Below are 16,704 nucleotides of genomic sequence, written 5' to 3'. Positions count from 1 at the left end.
CCTTAATAGGTGCAGCAGTCCTTGTGTCAGAAGGAGTTTTGGCAAACCACACACTGGGAGTTGCAGGCTTTTACTCACATTTCATTGGCCAAAGCTAGTCATGTGGCCTGAGCTCAAGGTGGCAGGGGCGGAGTGGGGGGCGGGGGGAGGGGAGTGTGATTCCAATTGTGCCTGGAAGAAGACAGAATGCGAATGCGTGTGAATCACCACAGGCTCCTTCCACCTTGCTTGAGTCAAGGTGAAGACTTGCTTTTCTGCTAACCCCAGTTCTATGACCTACACTACACAGTCATAAGCAAAGTAATGTAATACAGACATACCACAGCAGGTCCTCGTTAAATGTCATTTTGTGATAACGCCGATGAGACACTAGGAACCTAACTGTTGTTTCTATCAATTAGCCTACAGTAAAAGTGATTTTGTAACACATCGTTTCATCAAAGTCCCAGAACCTATGGACAACATTAAGTGAGGAGTTACTGTACTAAATCTAGCTGATAGGCTTGAGTGACCAGTTTGAGAATCTGTGTAGGAGAGCTATTCAGAGAGGCAGCACTTACTCACACGGAGCTCCACGGCCTCCATTGTTCTCTACCCTTCTCATTTCAGGAGCCAAGATGACACTGTTGTCCACTGGCCAGTTTAGCTTTTTTGGGTGCAACATCTGGAACAAATGCATAAATGAATGCTGGTCACTTGCAGATAAAGATAAATAGTCTGTCTCCTACAGACCCAGAAAAAGGTGTTGTTTGTTTAGATAAGGGATTTTTTGCAGATTTAGCAAAGCCAATGGATCTTGGAACTTTTGACATAAACAGTGAAGAAACTAAAATAAACCCTTACAGAGCAGAAGAGATAGGAACATTTTCTTCAGCATGAATCATGAGCTAATTATTGTTTCTAAAAATGTAAACTAAATTAATTTATGCTCAGTCAGCAGCTAGAGAACAGCGTGGATCCAGTACCTGCCTTGTGTTCAAATACAGAATATATGGAGACAAGAGCTGTGTTCGATTTTTCTGCTTGCTAGAATATAATCTCTCTCAAGTCACCTCAAGTAATGGGAGCTTCTTTGTAGGAGGCACATGAGTAATAAGAGAAAGTGGGATCTCATGGGAACCTAAGACTGAAAGCACCCAGACTTTGCTGGAAATGAAATCACATCCAGAACATCCCAGGATATTGTCCAGTAGCAGGAGTGAGATTCTACATACAAGAACCTCGGGAAGAGAGAGGCTCTGAGCTAGTGCTGGTGCTTGGCTGGGATGGGGAGCAGTGGGAACCTCCTTCTTATCTTGGGATCACGAGCCAACCGCTCGTGGCACATGTGCAGTGGTAAAGGAGCTAATCAAAGTGCCTGCTGCCTTGTGGGGACCCAGGACATGTGCCCACTAAAGAAATAGGGACCTTAAGAGCAGAGACATTAGATGACAACTTTTTACCTTATTAGGACATTATAGCATTAAAAAAAAAGAGAGAGAGACAAATCTCAGTTCTGGATTAGTCAGTTTAAAGATGTAAAAATAAATAGATAAATAATCGTGGCAGATTGTATTATTTATTCTAAATATCCATTGTTCCTCCCTATAGGTTCACCCCTAGAGGGTCCCTCCCAGGGGTGCCTTCTGCTGGGAAGAGTATACATGTTGCTCATTGAGGTCAAGGTTCACCATGTGACTTTCTTTGTCTGATGGAATTTATACCATTTCTGAACAGATGTTTTAAGGGTCCTTGCTCTGTTCTTTCTGCCACAAGACTAGGACAGCAGAACAAAAAATAGAGCGAAAGCCAATGCACTGCCAATATGTACGTGAGCAAGAAATAAATAGCTGATGTCGTAAGGCACCAGGATTTGGGAAGCCATTTATTACTGCAACATAATTTAGCTTAAGCTGATGGATACAGATATCAGAACCAGAAATGTGGTGCTGATCTAGCAAAAACCCTGAAATGCATAGCATGTTGTCTGAAACAAATTGTTGCCTACAAAGAAAAATGGGCTAATTGAACTTCTGGTTTTAGTTAAGAAGTAAGAAAGCAAAACATTGGTACCAGGAGTTTGCTTTTAGTGCCTGCATTTGACAAGGAACTACAAGAAAGCGATAAGCTCCAAAAAGACTTCCAGTTTGAAAGCAGAACTGAGAGGAAAATATGGGAAATCCAGATATCCCAAAGCTAACAGAGCCAGGGCTGGGGCAAAGGGCATGAGACACAGAAAGCTGGGTGAAAGCTGATTCAGAAGTAATCACCTCTAAATCCTCCTTCACTCTCTGCCTCTGGGCCACTTCTTCCTTGCCTTGGTGGAAAGGTCATGGATGGATGTCAGTCACAGTTGCAGATATACACTGAGTGGCCAGATTATTATGATCTCTGAATGCATAACAATCTGGCCACTCAATATATATAGAAGCCAGGTGCATGAATTCATGCATGGGTGGGGTCCAGCCAGCCTGGCCAGGGGGAGGGGACATGGGTGGTTGGCCAGCCTGCCTGCTGGTCGAACTCCTGGTCGAGGGGACAATTTGCATATTAGCCTTTTATTATATAGGATATACACTGAGTGGCCAGATTATTATGCATTCAGAGATCATAATAATCAGGCCACTCAGTGTAGGTATGGTATGTAGATTGAATGCTTAATGCAGAGACACTCCAGCTCATTCAATTCCCAGAACTCTGGCAACCAGACCCTTCCTCTCCAGTCAGATTAAAAGGCTCTCTATGGAGAATCTTACCAGCCCAAGAAGAAATATTTTAAGATATTGACATTAGGGAATCCCCCCCAAAATGGTCCACCAAGGTCACATAGATGAATAGTGAATACTGAACTAAAATGGGTGCCTGGGAACTAGAGACAACGAATTCTCACATTCTATCTCATCAGAGTTTTGACATTTGAAGTACTTGAAAGTTTTCCTTATTCAAAAACCTTTGTAACTTATTTTAAAAATCTGACAGTATCAAACCAAATGTTATTGAGTTTATGAAAGCATATACTGTTGGTGAGAGAGCAAATCAGTAAACCTTGGAAAGCAATTTGGAAATATCTCATAACATTTGGGCCTGCAATGACACTCTTAGAAAAACTTTTCCACATGTGCTCAGGAAACATACAGGAATATTCAAAACAGCTTTGTGTATAATGATTTTAAAAGAAAGAAAGAAAGAAAGAAAGAAAGAAAGAAAGAAAAAAGAAAGAAAGAAAGAAAGAAAGAAAGGAAGAAAAGAAGGAAGGAAGGAAGAAAGAAGAAAGAAAGAAAGAAAGAAAGAAAGAAAGAAAGAAAGAGAAAGAAAGAAAGAAAAGAGTTCTCCAAGAGAAAATGTACTTAAAGAAATTGTGATTGATTCATACAATGGACTATCATGAGGCAGTAGAAATGACTCAACACCAATAAAGATCACAAAATGTGGAAAGGAAACAAGAAACAGAATAAAATACCCTATACGGTGCTGTTTATGTGACATTCACGCAGGAACAGATTCTATATATGCATGCATACAGTAAAGCCTGATGTGGATGAGGATGACAGGTGAAATTCCACACAGCAGTTTCCTCTGGAGGAGAGTGGGAAATAAACTAGGGGGAAAATATATAAAGACTTCAGTTTTGTGGGTCATGGCACATGTGCTCCGTTACGTTACTCACTCTAACTTCTTGATTATCTGCTGTATAGTATTCCTCCCTCATCCACAGTTTTTCTGTTTGCAGTTTCAGTTACCCATGCTCAACCAAAGTCCAAAAATATTAAGTGGAAAATTCAGGAGTAAACCATTCATAAGTTTTAAACTGAGTGACATTCTGAGTAGCATGATGAAATTTGGTTTCATCCCACATCATTCTGCCCAGGAGGTGGTTTATCCCCTTGCCCAGCATCTCCACACTGTAGCTACTCCCCGCCCGACAGTCACTACGTAGCCTCTTGATCGTGCTTCCTTTAAGTGAAAAGGTGAGAGAGGGAGACCTGTCATATATCTTTATGTTATTATTAGTTATTGTTGTTAATCTCTTACTGAATTAAACTTTATCATATCATGTGTGTATGTATAGGAAAAAAATAGCATATATAGGGTTTGGTACTATCTGCAATTTTAGGCATCCGCTGGGTGTCTTGGAACACATTTCCCACACATAGTGGGGACAACTGTACTTCATCTTAATGAATAAAAACTATTACCAAAACCATCTAGAATACAGTATCTCCACCACTACAAATTAATTATAATAACAAAAGACTAACAGAGACGATTGATTCCAACAAGTCTGACCTTGTATTTTCTATCATTTTATATTCCGGATCTCAGGGGGTATTTTTACTCTGTTGTGTCTAGCTTGATTCACTTGAACAGAAAAAAAAAGGGGGGAATAAAAATGTCCTGGAGTTTTGTAATTAAATCATTAAATGTTTAGAGTTGTGAGGAATTTAACCAATGGCATCGTTCAAGCCCCTCCATGTTATAGGAGAAATTGAGGCCCAGAGAAGTAAGAAACCTGCCCAAGGATACCAGCCAAAGAAAGGTCTGGCCTCCCAGCCCTTGGCCCAGGCCTCTGTCCTAGACATGGCTTTCTTATCAGAGAAGGAGCAGTGATTTCCCAAGAAGGCCTTTAGTTCCTGGACTAGGCTCTAGCTGGACAGCACACCAGTGAGCCTGTGCCTACCAAACCATGAGAACAGGATTTCCTAGACAGACAAGCCCAACAGTGGAGTGTGTGAGTCAGACTGACTTTCAATACGCATGCAGAGTATGCGCTTGGTTAAACGCCCTGCTGGCCCACCCAACCCAGCAATGGAAGGCTCTGAGAGTCCACGAGAGGCAGGAAGCACAGTGAGTACACTCATGGCTCCCATCCGGTCTCTGAGGCTTCACCAGCAGAACACCCGCATGGCTCTCAGAGCATTGGTCTTCAAGCCCGCAGCCTGGGTCAGTCCAGGTTCTACCACTTACCAGTGGTTTAGACTCAGACAACTTTATGACTTCTCTAGTCCTCTAGTCACCGGAAAAATGAGGGTATTCCTACACCCATCTCATAATGTGCTATGCAATTATATATTGCAAAGTGTGTGCCCATGTGTGGTCTAGCATAAAGTAAATGCTTAGTGGTAGATTCTATCCCTATTATCCTTTTAGAAGAGAAAGGTCACAAATTTTTAGGGCCTAAAAACAAAGCTGCTCTGGGTCACAGAACAACAACCACACACACACACAACAACAATAGTTAGCACTAGACCTATCCCTTCTGCCACATGTTTCAAGTTTCAAGTTCAAGGTAAACTAGCCTCTCCTGGCCTGCAGAAGCAGTATGAGTGGATTTATGCTTTCCCACCCCTTTGGAGACCCTTCACAGACACCAAGGGATGGAGGCTGATGACAATAAAGTCAACTTCTCTTAACCTGCAGATGCAGCACCTTAAGTGGTTGGTAACATCCTGAGCAGGTGTTACCAACAAATGAGTTGATGAACCAGGTAATCTGTCCTCACGCAGCCGTGTGCCCCCAATTCAAATGTATGGGGTGGGGTTGGGGGGAGTCCTCACATCACTGAGCAATTCTCAGATACCGGCTGGGTTTCCTACAGTTCAACTCAATTCTGACACTACCTACCTGGAGGTAGCAACAGATTCCACAGGTTAAGGACTCAACCCCACAAAACAGCCTTTTTCCCCACTTCAAACACCAGTCACAAGTCCAGGTTGTCACCTGTGCTTCTGTCCACATGGTTGTAAATGGGAGGTTCTAACAACCCCTTCCTTGGGTTCAATTAAGTTGCTAGAGCAACTCACAGACGTCAGAGAAACCTTTACTTCCTAGATCACTGGTTTATTAAAAGGATGTAACACAGGAACAGCCAGATGGAAGAGGTGTGTAGGGCAAGGTATGTGGGAAAGCGTGCGAAAATTCCACACTCTCCCCAGATCTCCATGTTCCAATGACCTGAGAGCTCCCTGACCCCTGTCCATGTGGGTTTTATGGAGGCTTCTTTACATAGGCAGGATTGATTGAATCTTTGGCCATTGGCGATTGATTCAACCTCCAGCCCCTCTCCCCCTTCTGGGAGGTCTGGTGGAACTAAAAATTCCAGCTCTCTTAATCACAAGGTTGTTTCTCCTGGCAACCAGCCCCCATCCTTAGGTACCGTCCCAGAGTCACCTCATTACCATAACAAAAGATAACTTTATCACTCTCCTCACTTAAGAGATTCCAAGGGTTTTAGGAGTCTGCCAGGAATGGGACAAAGACCAAATACATATTTTTATCATAAATCACAATATCATGGCTAGGTTTGGGGAATGACAGAAAGTCTGGGAGGGCTTTGGCAGTGAAGTTTATTGTTGGGCAGGCTGAGAAGCAGCCAGCCCTCTCTTTGCCTTTTTTGGAGAAAGAGAAATAGGATTTAAGTTCTTAGGAAAGATATGATGGAGAGTACGCTTCTCATTACATTACAGGGAGGCAGATGAGTATAAGGTCAGGCCCGGGTCTCTGTGGTTGAGGCTTAGTAACAATTTCCTGTGTTGGGGCAACTGCCTGATGCACACACTTCCCTGAGAATCTGACCCGGTAAGACTCAGGGCACAGGAATGAGAGCCCTGGAGAATCCTGGGTACATCTCTTCCACTGGCTTTTTCCTCCCTTCTCTTTTTCTCTACCCTCCCTAATGGTCCCCTGATGCCCGCTGTTTGTGTTCCTTCCTCCCAGCCATCCAGACTCAATGTTCCAGCCCTGCTTCCTGCACTCATCTGCAGAGCATTGCATGTCCCAGCCCCCACCCGTGCCCCATTGCCCAGAAGGCAGACAAATCAGAAGCATCCCAGCCCTGCGTCTCCCCTTGCACATCCAGGGAGGCATCTGCCATCTGCTTTCAATGAAGTGTGGGTTTCGGTACATATTATGGAAGCAGAAACGGAAAAACCATTGGGGTCCCTCCTGCAAAAACAATCAATATCCAGTGAAGTGAGCTCTTGGGAACTTCCGGGTGGAGAGCACATCACTGTTAATGAAGGGAAATTCAGAAAGAAATTCTGGCAGGGCTGCACAGATGCGAGAGGGAAGAAATGAAATGTTTTTACTCACCCAGCAATCGGGGAGAATGCCTTAGCAGAGCAAACTGAGTGGTCCTACAGCCAAGGCTGAGCAAGCTGACACCTGATCCCCACAGCCTGGCATCTCTCCATCTCAAGAATGTGGGCTTGCAGGGTCACAGTACTGGGGATCTGGGCTAAGTTGCCAGAGAAACACCAGTATTCAACCAAGGGCCAGTTTAGCAAAGGTGGGAAATGCCATCTGCCCTGAGGGCCACAGTGTGCTAGACAGGGGCCTGGCCAGTCTGGGGCTGTGAGTGCCAGGGAGTGAGAGCTGGGCCCTCAGAGAGGGCCTCAGGCCAGGGCTTCCAGGAGGAAGTTGCCCTCCTTCCTCCAGCACACATGCTGAGGAGCTGCACATGTAACACTTGAGCCTCAACAAGTCTACAGTTTAGCAAGTGAGAAAAGGAAGCATTCAGGACAAACCTGTGTGTACTAGGCACTTAGTAAGGATCAGAGAGGAAGGAATGACAGACAGGTCCAGACAATGTCTTCTGTCTTTTCTCCTACCATGAGAAGAACCAGCACTGCACTTTCCACCAGAAAGAGGTATAGATTTGTACCCTTTCCAGTAAGTGGTGTGGTATGCATTGTGTGTGTGTGTGTGTGTGTGTGTGTGTGTGTGTGTGTGAAAATCCCAGCTTTCTTTTGCTCACCAATGTCTGAAATTCCACACTTAACCTTTTGCACTCGGATGTCGAGTGACTCGACACTGTTAGCATTAGAATAAAGGAATTGAGAAAAAAAAGCAAGCGAGTGCAAAGGGTTAAAGACCTATTTCCTTCTTCCCTCTTATGATACCACTAGAGGCCTGGCGCACGAAATTCGTGCATGGGGGGTGCGGTATGTGTCCCTCAGCCCAGCCTGCACCCTCTACAATCTGGGACCCCTCGAAAGATGTCCGACTGCCCATTTAGGCCTGATCCCAGTGGGATCAGGCCTAAATGGGCAGTCGGATATCCCTCTCACAATCCAGTACTGCAGGCTCCCAACCGCTCGCCTTCCTGCCTGCCTGATTGCCCCTAACCGCTTCTGCCTGCCAGCCTGATCACCCCCTAACTACTCCCCTGCCAGCCTGATCAATGCCTAACTGCTCCCCTGCTGGCCCAATTGCCCCTAACTGCCCTCCCCTGCCGGCCTGGTCATCCCCAACTGCCCTCCCTTGCCAGCCTGGTTGCCCCTAACTGCCCTCCCCTGCCAGCCTGGTCATCCCTAACTGCCCTCCCCTGCAGGCCTGGTCGCCCCCAACTGCCCTCTCCTGCTGGCCTGATCACTCACAAGTGCCCTCCCCTGCAGGCCTGGTTCCCCCCAACTGCCCTCCCTTGCCAGCCTGGTTGCCCCTAACTGCCCTTCCCTGCAGGAAGTTGCCCCCAACTGCCCTCCTCAGCAGGCCTGGTCCCTTCCAACTGCCCTCCCCTGCTGGCCTGATTGCCCACAACTGCCCTCCCCTGCCAGCCATCTTATGGTGGGCATCTTGTGTCCACATGGGGGTAGCTATCTTGTGTGTTGGAGTGATGGTCAATTTGCATATTACCTCTTTATTATAAAGGATTATCTGGGAGAGAATAACACTTCAAGCTTTATCAGCAATTGGCATCTAAGGGGAAAATTAGTTCATCAGACTCTCCTCAAATGAAGGAAAAAAGGGAAGGAATGAGAGCATCTAGAATGATATGGGAGCAGATCACATGCAGAAAGAGAATTGCTCTGCTCCCAACTTTGCTAAGAGTGAGGGGGTCCTGACCTTTCTGCTGTCAGGGCAGATGAGCACACTCCCAGGGAGCATGCATTCATGGCAGTTTTTCAGGGAAAAGTCTCTGTTGTTAGGTAACTGGTTTTCCAGATCTGCATTCTTGATAGCTGGGTCTGGATGTGACAGCTCCACCCAACCCCACAACTTGCAAATACTGTGCTTTCCATTGGTTGACTCCTCAATGGTGCTTATTGTCCTCAAAGTGCTGTGGCATAACTTTTCTCATGGATCTGCACAAAAACGTAGACACGTAGTAATGTTCACCTGTTGGCAAAAGCAAGCAAGTGAGGCACAAATGTGAGCCTGAGAACATAGCACCTCAAATCCCAACCCTGGCCTCTGCTCCCTGACAACACTGTTGGAGGCTCAGTCACACACACACATGCTCACCTGCACACACACTCAGGTGGCACCACACTCAAAATGTGACATGCAGCAAGAAGCCACTCAGCTTCCAGGGAATGAGCACCCAGACACAACACTGTAGTAAGAGGGACAATTGTCTAAGAGACTATGTGGCAGACAAGACGGATGGCCCTCAGAAACTTCAAGGTCAGCTTATGCTACATACTGTCTAGGTATGCTTGTACACGTTAGCTGACAATTACATTATAATAAAGTTCTCCATTTTTTGCAGGCTGAGAGAAGGTCCTGAAGGTTATGAAATAGTGTCACACTTCCCCTCCACTGCAGAGGGACAGGGACTTTTGTACTCCTGGTAGGCGGGCTATTTATTTACTTGGCTCTCTGGACAGCTCACCAACAGCATCTGAGTGGTAGGCTTGAGTAAACCTGAGTAGAGTGGCTACACATGCTGGGATTGCAAGCAGCCTGTCCCCTGCCCCACCAGGTCTTTCCTGAGTCACTCTGCAGATTCCGCAGGGGCATGGGCAGGGGCAGGGCCAGGGTCCTGGGAAACCTCTGCCACATGCAGATCCTGGGTCAATCCAGCAAAGGCAAGAAATCTTGCAAACAAAATCATGGGCTCAAACAAGTCACAGACCCCACTTAATTTGGTATATCAAGTTAGTTAGGCAGTTACTTATTCCACGCTGCTCACCCACCCATCTATATCACTCCTACTTGCTTCAATACTTACTGTTATTTTATGGTCTAGTATTTCAGGCAGGGATTATTTTTCCTAAGTTTTAACATACATCCCATATGAAGTTCTGAGCACTCCTTAGACCCCCTGGATATGTGGGCAGAAGGATTGTGTGATTTGTCAAAAGCCACCTGGGGAATCTTAGGAATTTACAACGGCAGACTACCACTTTGCTAAAAGTTCCTTCCTACCTTTGGAGGTACATTAACTAGTTCAGGCCCCTGGATACTGTCTGGTAACTCTGGATCAACTGGAATTAAGGGTCAGCAGGGGCTGACTGAGCCAAGTGCCACACTGTGAACATGATTGGTTACTCACATGGCTGGAACTGACAGGACAAAGGTCATTTATTTTGCTTCTGTGATCTGGCTATCATTGCCTAGTGACCATGAATTAAGACCTCCAGAAGTGAAGAAACCTATGGAGAAAAACATGAATAGCTGACACTTAGATAAGAATTACCCTGTGCCAAGCATTGTTCTAAACTCTTTGCATATGTTAATTCATTTAATCCTCCAAACAGCTCCATGAGGTAATTTCTATTATTACCCTCATTGTGCAGAAAAGGAAATGGAAGCCCAGAGAGGTAAGTAATTTTCCCCAAATCCCCAGTGGTTAACTAGACCACATACAGAGCCAAGACTCAGTCCCTGTTTGGTCTTCTATGTGGGGAATTGCCAACCATGGTGAAGCTTTGGACAATAATGGAGCAGATTGGCCCTGGCTGGATTTTTGCTGCCACCATGAGGAAGAGAAGTCACACTTCAGTGAGAAACTCAGGCGCCAAAGAATAGGAGGAGAATGTGAGGCTGATCAGTCTCCACTCAAGAAGCAAGCAGCAAAGAGGGTGGCCTCTCTGTCCAGGCTCCCTCCCTCCCCAGCAGTGACCTGGAGGGCAATAAGCCAGGTCAAGGAGCAGAGCAGGCCTTGCCTGTGGACTGGGGCCTGACACTGAGCTCAGAGTCCAAGGCCAAAGTGAACAGAAAAAAGCCAGGCCAACATGGCTGAGTCATCTGTTCAAAAAGATTAGGTGGGTCAGAGGAATGTAGGTGTGAACCAGCAGATGGAAATCAAGACCCAGAGTGAAGGCGGACCATGGGAGAGGTGGGGACAGATAAGGACACATCCCAGAGCCCACTGAGTGTGCCTTGCTGCTTCTCATAGGAAACCTGCAAGCTACTGTGTCTCAGGGAAGGAGTGGGGAGGTTCTGGGATATCATCTATGCTGTAGGTCAGTGATGGGCAACCTTTTGAGCTTGGTGTGTCAAACTTCGCCAAAAAACTGAGCATAACTCGGGTAGTGTGTCACTTTGAGGAAAAAACTAACTCCAAGACTCTAGTCATAAATGTTTCATCCTTAGGAGCAGCAAATGTTTCATCCTCGGCATGCGGCTGCGTGTCATCAGAAATGGCTACGCGTGTCAGTGCTGACACGCGTGTCATAGGTTCGCCATCACTAGGTTATGGTCTAGTTACCAGTATGTTCCAGGATATGGTCTAGTTACTAGGATGTTCTGGGTTATGGTCTAGTACTAGTATGTTCTAGATTATAGTCTAATTACTGGGAACATACTATAGTAACTTAGTCTCAGTTGTGACCTTGGGCAAATTCATACCCGCCCTCTAAGCCTCAGTCTCCTGGCTATAAAATAGGAAGAATAATAAAACAAGTAACTTACTAGGTTAATGTAGTAGTTAAATGAGAGAGTAAGTGCAGAGTGGTTTGCACAATGGTTGACATAGTCAATATGCAATAACTGATATGTCTTCTTGCTGTTATTGCCAGTGTTAGGAATAACAGAATATCTGATTGGACAGTGGCAAGGTGAAGCCATCACTTGAATTGTTTGTGGAGCCCAATTTTCTTCCTCTACTTCTAGTTGGGTATAAGACCTTCCAAAGGATCACCCCTTTCTTTCCTCTCAGAGCCCTGAGCAAATATCAGGTTCTTAAGGAACAGGGAGGCGAGTAGGGGGAAGCCCTGGGTCTTCTGCCCCCCTCCACCATTTGCCTCAGTTCTTCTAGCTGCAGAAGAGCCACAGAGAGTCCTTGATCCAAATAGTCATAATAAAGCCAAGCCACTTTGGTGTCTAAGACCATTTCCTCAGAGGAGTTCTTTGGGCCATATCGCAGTCCTGGGAAGCGGCTGAGGAGTCAGGCTCTGTGAGGCAAGGCCATCCAGCCCAGAATTGCAGCCTGGCTTTTCCTGGCTGCACCTGGTCTAGACGCCTTGGTCCTGTGAATGCCTGCCAACTACATGCATCATCTGCTGAATTTCCCACCTCTCCACAAGGCATTACCTAAGTGTCCATCTTTTAAACCATGAGGTAAAAAATCTGTGTTTATGTGTTTGAACAAAGCTCTCATCATCTTGAATAAGTATCCTGACTCCAGCTTTATGACAGGATGTGGGTCCCACACTCACCCACTGAAACCTTGAAACTGAGTAGAAAAACCTCCTCCCCTCAGGCACCCTAGCCTTCTCCTAGGATGATTTTCTATCCATCAAGAGACATCTCTGATGCCTGGGAGAGCTGGGTGCTGGGCCCACAGTGCACACCTTCTGCCCAGCGAGGCATGGATGACTTCAGGATACAGCAGTTTACAAAGAAAAATATGAAGGCAGCCTGATTTTCCCAGCTGCCTAACACGGGAAAGGAAGCTGAGCTCCATGAATCATACAATGGCATTGAAACAATTCAAGGAACTGTACAAAGGAAGTGACCAGAATAGCCCAGCTGATTGCTACAAGCTAATGGAGCAAAGAAAATGGAAACCAGTATCTCTAGAGTACAGGAGAGAAACATTAACCAAGAAAAGCAACTTTTCCCCATAGTGGGGAGAACGGCCCTTCGGAAACGTTGATTGAAATGAAGCTGTCTGTTGACTCCCAGGCCCTGGACAGAAAGGTGGGCAGAAGAGGGCAGAGGTAAAGGCCGTGGTTCTGGGGACCAGCTTGGCCACCTGGAGCACTGTGCCCATCTCTCCCCAGATCACTGTCCCATGGGTGGTGTGGGTAGCTTGTCATGGGCCACAATGCGACTAGTCACACCAGGAAAACTGGCAAGTGCCACAAACCAGGGCTGCTCTCAGTCCCAGAAACTATGTTTCAACATATACCAGTATACCACTGGGAGGAGAAGCCTCTAGGGAACCAGGCGGCCATATTAAAGGACTCCAGTGGGTTTAGGCTTGGGGACAAATGCAGGGAAAGAAGAGTCTGTCACCCAGGCTGTGTGCCCCCTGGGAGAGGACCTTGCTTGCAGAGAAGTGAGGATATAGCTACTGATTCCTGAGGTCTTTTCCTCTCCCCCTGCTCTAACAGTGTCAATTCTGAAAATCTCTCTCAAGGGTGAAAGAGATTTAAGGTTTTCAAGACCCAGCTAACTAAACACAGAGCCCAAGAGAGGATAAACAGTCATCTGCTATCATACTCATTATCCAAGGCTTCAAAGGACTCCAGTGTGTTTATAAAAAGAACACGAGAGTTCTCTATGTTTATTTTAAAGTATGGACTTTGATAAACAGTCTTTTAAAAAAACCAAATAACACGCAGGGGAAACAACCTTCTTTCTTTGTCTTATGTATCAGTCAAAACATAGCACTCCCCTTGGCTTTGGCCTAAATGAGTTTGATTTCTTCACAGAAGTTCACCGTTTATAAAATACATACAATTTATTGACTTTGATCTCCCCACTGGCACAGCTTGAGGTTGGTTCAAAGTTCTGTAGAGTTAAACATAACCACATGTGACCGGGCAGTTCACGTGCAACATTTGCCGATGTCGGCGAAGGCAAGATCAGGGCTGGAAACGTTAGAGAGGTGGGCAGGGCCAAGATCGAGGGTGTGCCTCACCCCAGAGGACCTCAGCCAAATTCTCTCTGCTCCCAGCCAGCTCCTGCATAGCCAGCACTTCACCAGGAGAGAGAGTTGGGCTAACTCAGTGTGGGTACACACTACCTCTGAGCTGGCCCCACATCAGCATTACTTTTGCTAATCCTCCCCAACTGGGGATATTTTGATGAAAATGAAAATCTTAGAGGATTTTTTTTAGAAAAAGGTTAAAAACAACAACAAAACCAGCTGGTGTGGCTCAGTGGTTGAGTGCCAACCCAGGAACCAAGAGGTCACCAGTTCGATTCCCAGTCAGGGCACATGCCCAGGTTGTGGGCTTGATCCCCAGTGCAGGGCGTGTAGGAGGCAGCTAATCAATGTTTCTAACTCTCTATCCCTCCTTTCCCTTCCTCTCTCTCTAAAAAATCAATAAAAACATAGTTTTGTAAAAAAGAAAGAAAAAGGTAAAAAAAAAAAAAAAAAAAACAACCCACACTGCTTAGTTATGAGTAGTTAAAAGTGTAAGCATGTTAAAACTGTGTATGTGTGTAGGTAGGTAAATAAGTAGGTAGATGAGATAGGTAGATAGATGATAGATACATAGATATATAGATAGATAGATGATAGATAGATAGATAGATAGATAGATAGAAGACAGATGATAAATTAATAAAGAAAAAAGTAAATTCATAGCTAACTCTGATCCAATTCTTCTTGCAAGAAAATTCTCTTTCCTATATCCATTTTGGAAGATGCTGGGCTGCCTCCTTGACAGCCATTGTCTCTTCTATGCTGACAGAGCCCTGGTTAAATTCCAGTGTCCGACTCTCCTCCTTAGAACTCAGGGTTACACCTGATTGCTCTAGGCCAATTATGTTGACATAAGTCCCCTTGCTGGAGACTGATTTAGTGTTTGGTAAGAGAGCAGCTCTACTCAATGAGACAAAATGAATAAGCTTGAACATTACTGAAAAAGACTTTTCTTTCTGAAATAAAGGAACGTTAGAAAATACTCCCTTTTCTGTCTCCAGAATGACTGAAGCTGCATCGCCTGTCTTAAAATCATTCAGGCAGTTAACTACAGATGGGAAAGTAGGAAGATGAGAAAACCTACGTTAAGCCACTGAATTAATCAACTATTAAACTGACTTAATTCTAGACTTCCTGATATAGAAGAAGCAAATTATCTTATTAGCTAAGTAATTTTTGGTAATAATAAATTAAAATACAATTCCCCACATACAACATAATGTATCCACTTAAAGTGTACCATTCAATGGTTTTTAGACTACTCACAGAGCTGTACAACCATCACCACAACTCATTGTTAGAACATTCTCACCATCTCCATAAGAAACCCCCCATATCTTTTAGCTATCCTTCCCCAATCCTCCCATTTTCCATATCCCTAAGCAATCACTCTTAAGCCAGATGCTTTAGGGTGATGGGGAACATGATAAGACTAGTGAATTACATGGGCATACACCCACTGCTTCATTTCTTTTGCTATGAAATTAGGTCTTTGGCAAAGCTCTAAGGGAAGCCATAATAGTGAATATTATATTCCTTAAGTCCACGGATGAAGATGTTGCAGAAGTATTGCAGGCAAAAGACAGACCCCCATCTAGAATAAGAGCTTACCCAGTAGTATAAATTGCTTCTCCCTCCTTCATAAAATAAAAGGGATCCAGTTTAATCACAGCCTGTAGGTGACTTTCAAGAAGGTGTCATATCTGAGATTCAGTATATTTCTGCTACTGGCAGGTCAGGCACTCAGTAGTGGCAACAGCGAAATTAACCTTGGTGAGGAAATCTCCGTGTTGTGGAATACATGCAGGGCTTTCATTGGTCAGCATAGCCACCTTGTCCATGGGCCCTTTGACTAAGCACCAGTGTGGGTGAGGGGGGAAACTGACCAGCATCCACAGAATGTGTTGCCTTTTTCATATGATTACCGAGAGCTTCTTGTAAATGTTATTCAGTGAGCATTCACTGCTGGAAACCGAACATTGAGGGAATCCAGAATGCTTTGGTCAACCTTAATCGCTCTGAATGGTCAGAGCTAGTCACTCATTGTTTAGTTGAGACATTGGTAGTTAAAGCAACTCTCACCTGTTAATCATATGTAAAATTTTGCTGATTGTCTATTATTGGAATTTCCTGCCTAAAGGATATGGGTGTATCTCAGAACCTCAATAAAAGGGATGGCAAAGGCCAGAGCAGTGAGTAGTCCTCCCACTAGAGGTGGGCTTCGCCTGGCCCCCCATTTACCCAAATGGATTCTTTTCTAGCTTCTCTTCATTTTGATTTCGGCCTTCTCCAGAAACCGGACCTGAACGGGAACCCTGAAACACGCGGTACGTGACAAGGGATTCCACAATTCACATAGAACAGAAATAGGCTCCCAGTTTGTGCTCATTTTGAGATGTCTACTCCCATACCTCCTCTCCAGTTTTTAGGGGGTTCACCACTCAAGAGTATATCAGGATGGCATCTCCAGAGTGACAGACAAGTTGCACTTTGCACCTCTTACAACTAGGAGCACCTTTAGATTCTGGGAAAAATATATACTCTACTCATTGTGTGCTGTTCTACCAAGAAACAGAGATGAGGGTTGAAATGTCTGAGCCTATTATTTTCTTCTCTAAGTTCTCTACTGCATTCAGAAGCAATCATCTGGTTTCTCAAAGCCTTGCCTTCAACAGCCACTTTGCTGCAAGCAACCACAGATAACGTTAATTAATCATGATGCCACTGCATATTGAGTGGCCAGTATTCAATTTTTCATTGGCAAGGAGCTCAGCATTGCTTTTCAAGTCAAAGAAAGAGGAAAATCACCCCAAATTCCTATCTTTAAAGGTTTATTTTCTGGGATCCTCCCCCCCCCCTCTTCTGGTACCCTAAATACTCTTATCAGCCAGGTTCTAGTCAGGAAA

The sequence above is a fragment of the Eptesicus fuscus genome, chromosome 5 (genome assembly GCF_027574615.1).
Source record: "Eptesicus fuscus isolate TK198812 chromosome 5, DD_ASM_mEF_20220401, whole genome shotgun sequence".
NCBI lineage: Eukaryota > Metazoa > Chordata > Mammalia > Chiroptera > Vespertilionidae > Eptesicus > Eptesicus fuscus.
Note: the sequence above shows the minus strand (reverse complement) of the source record.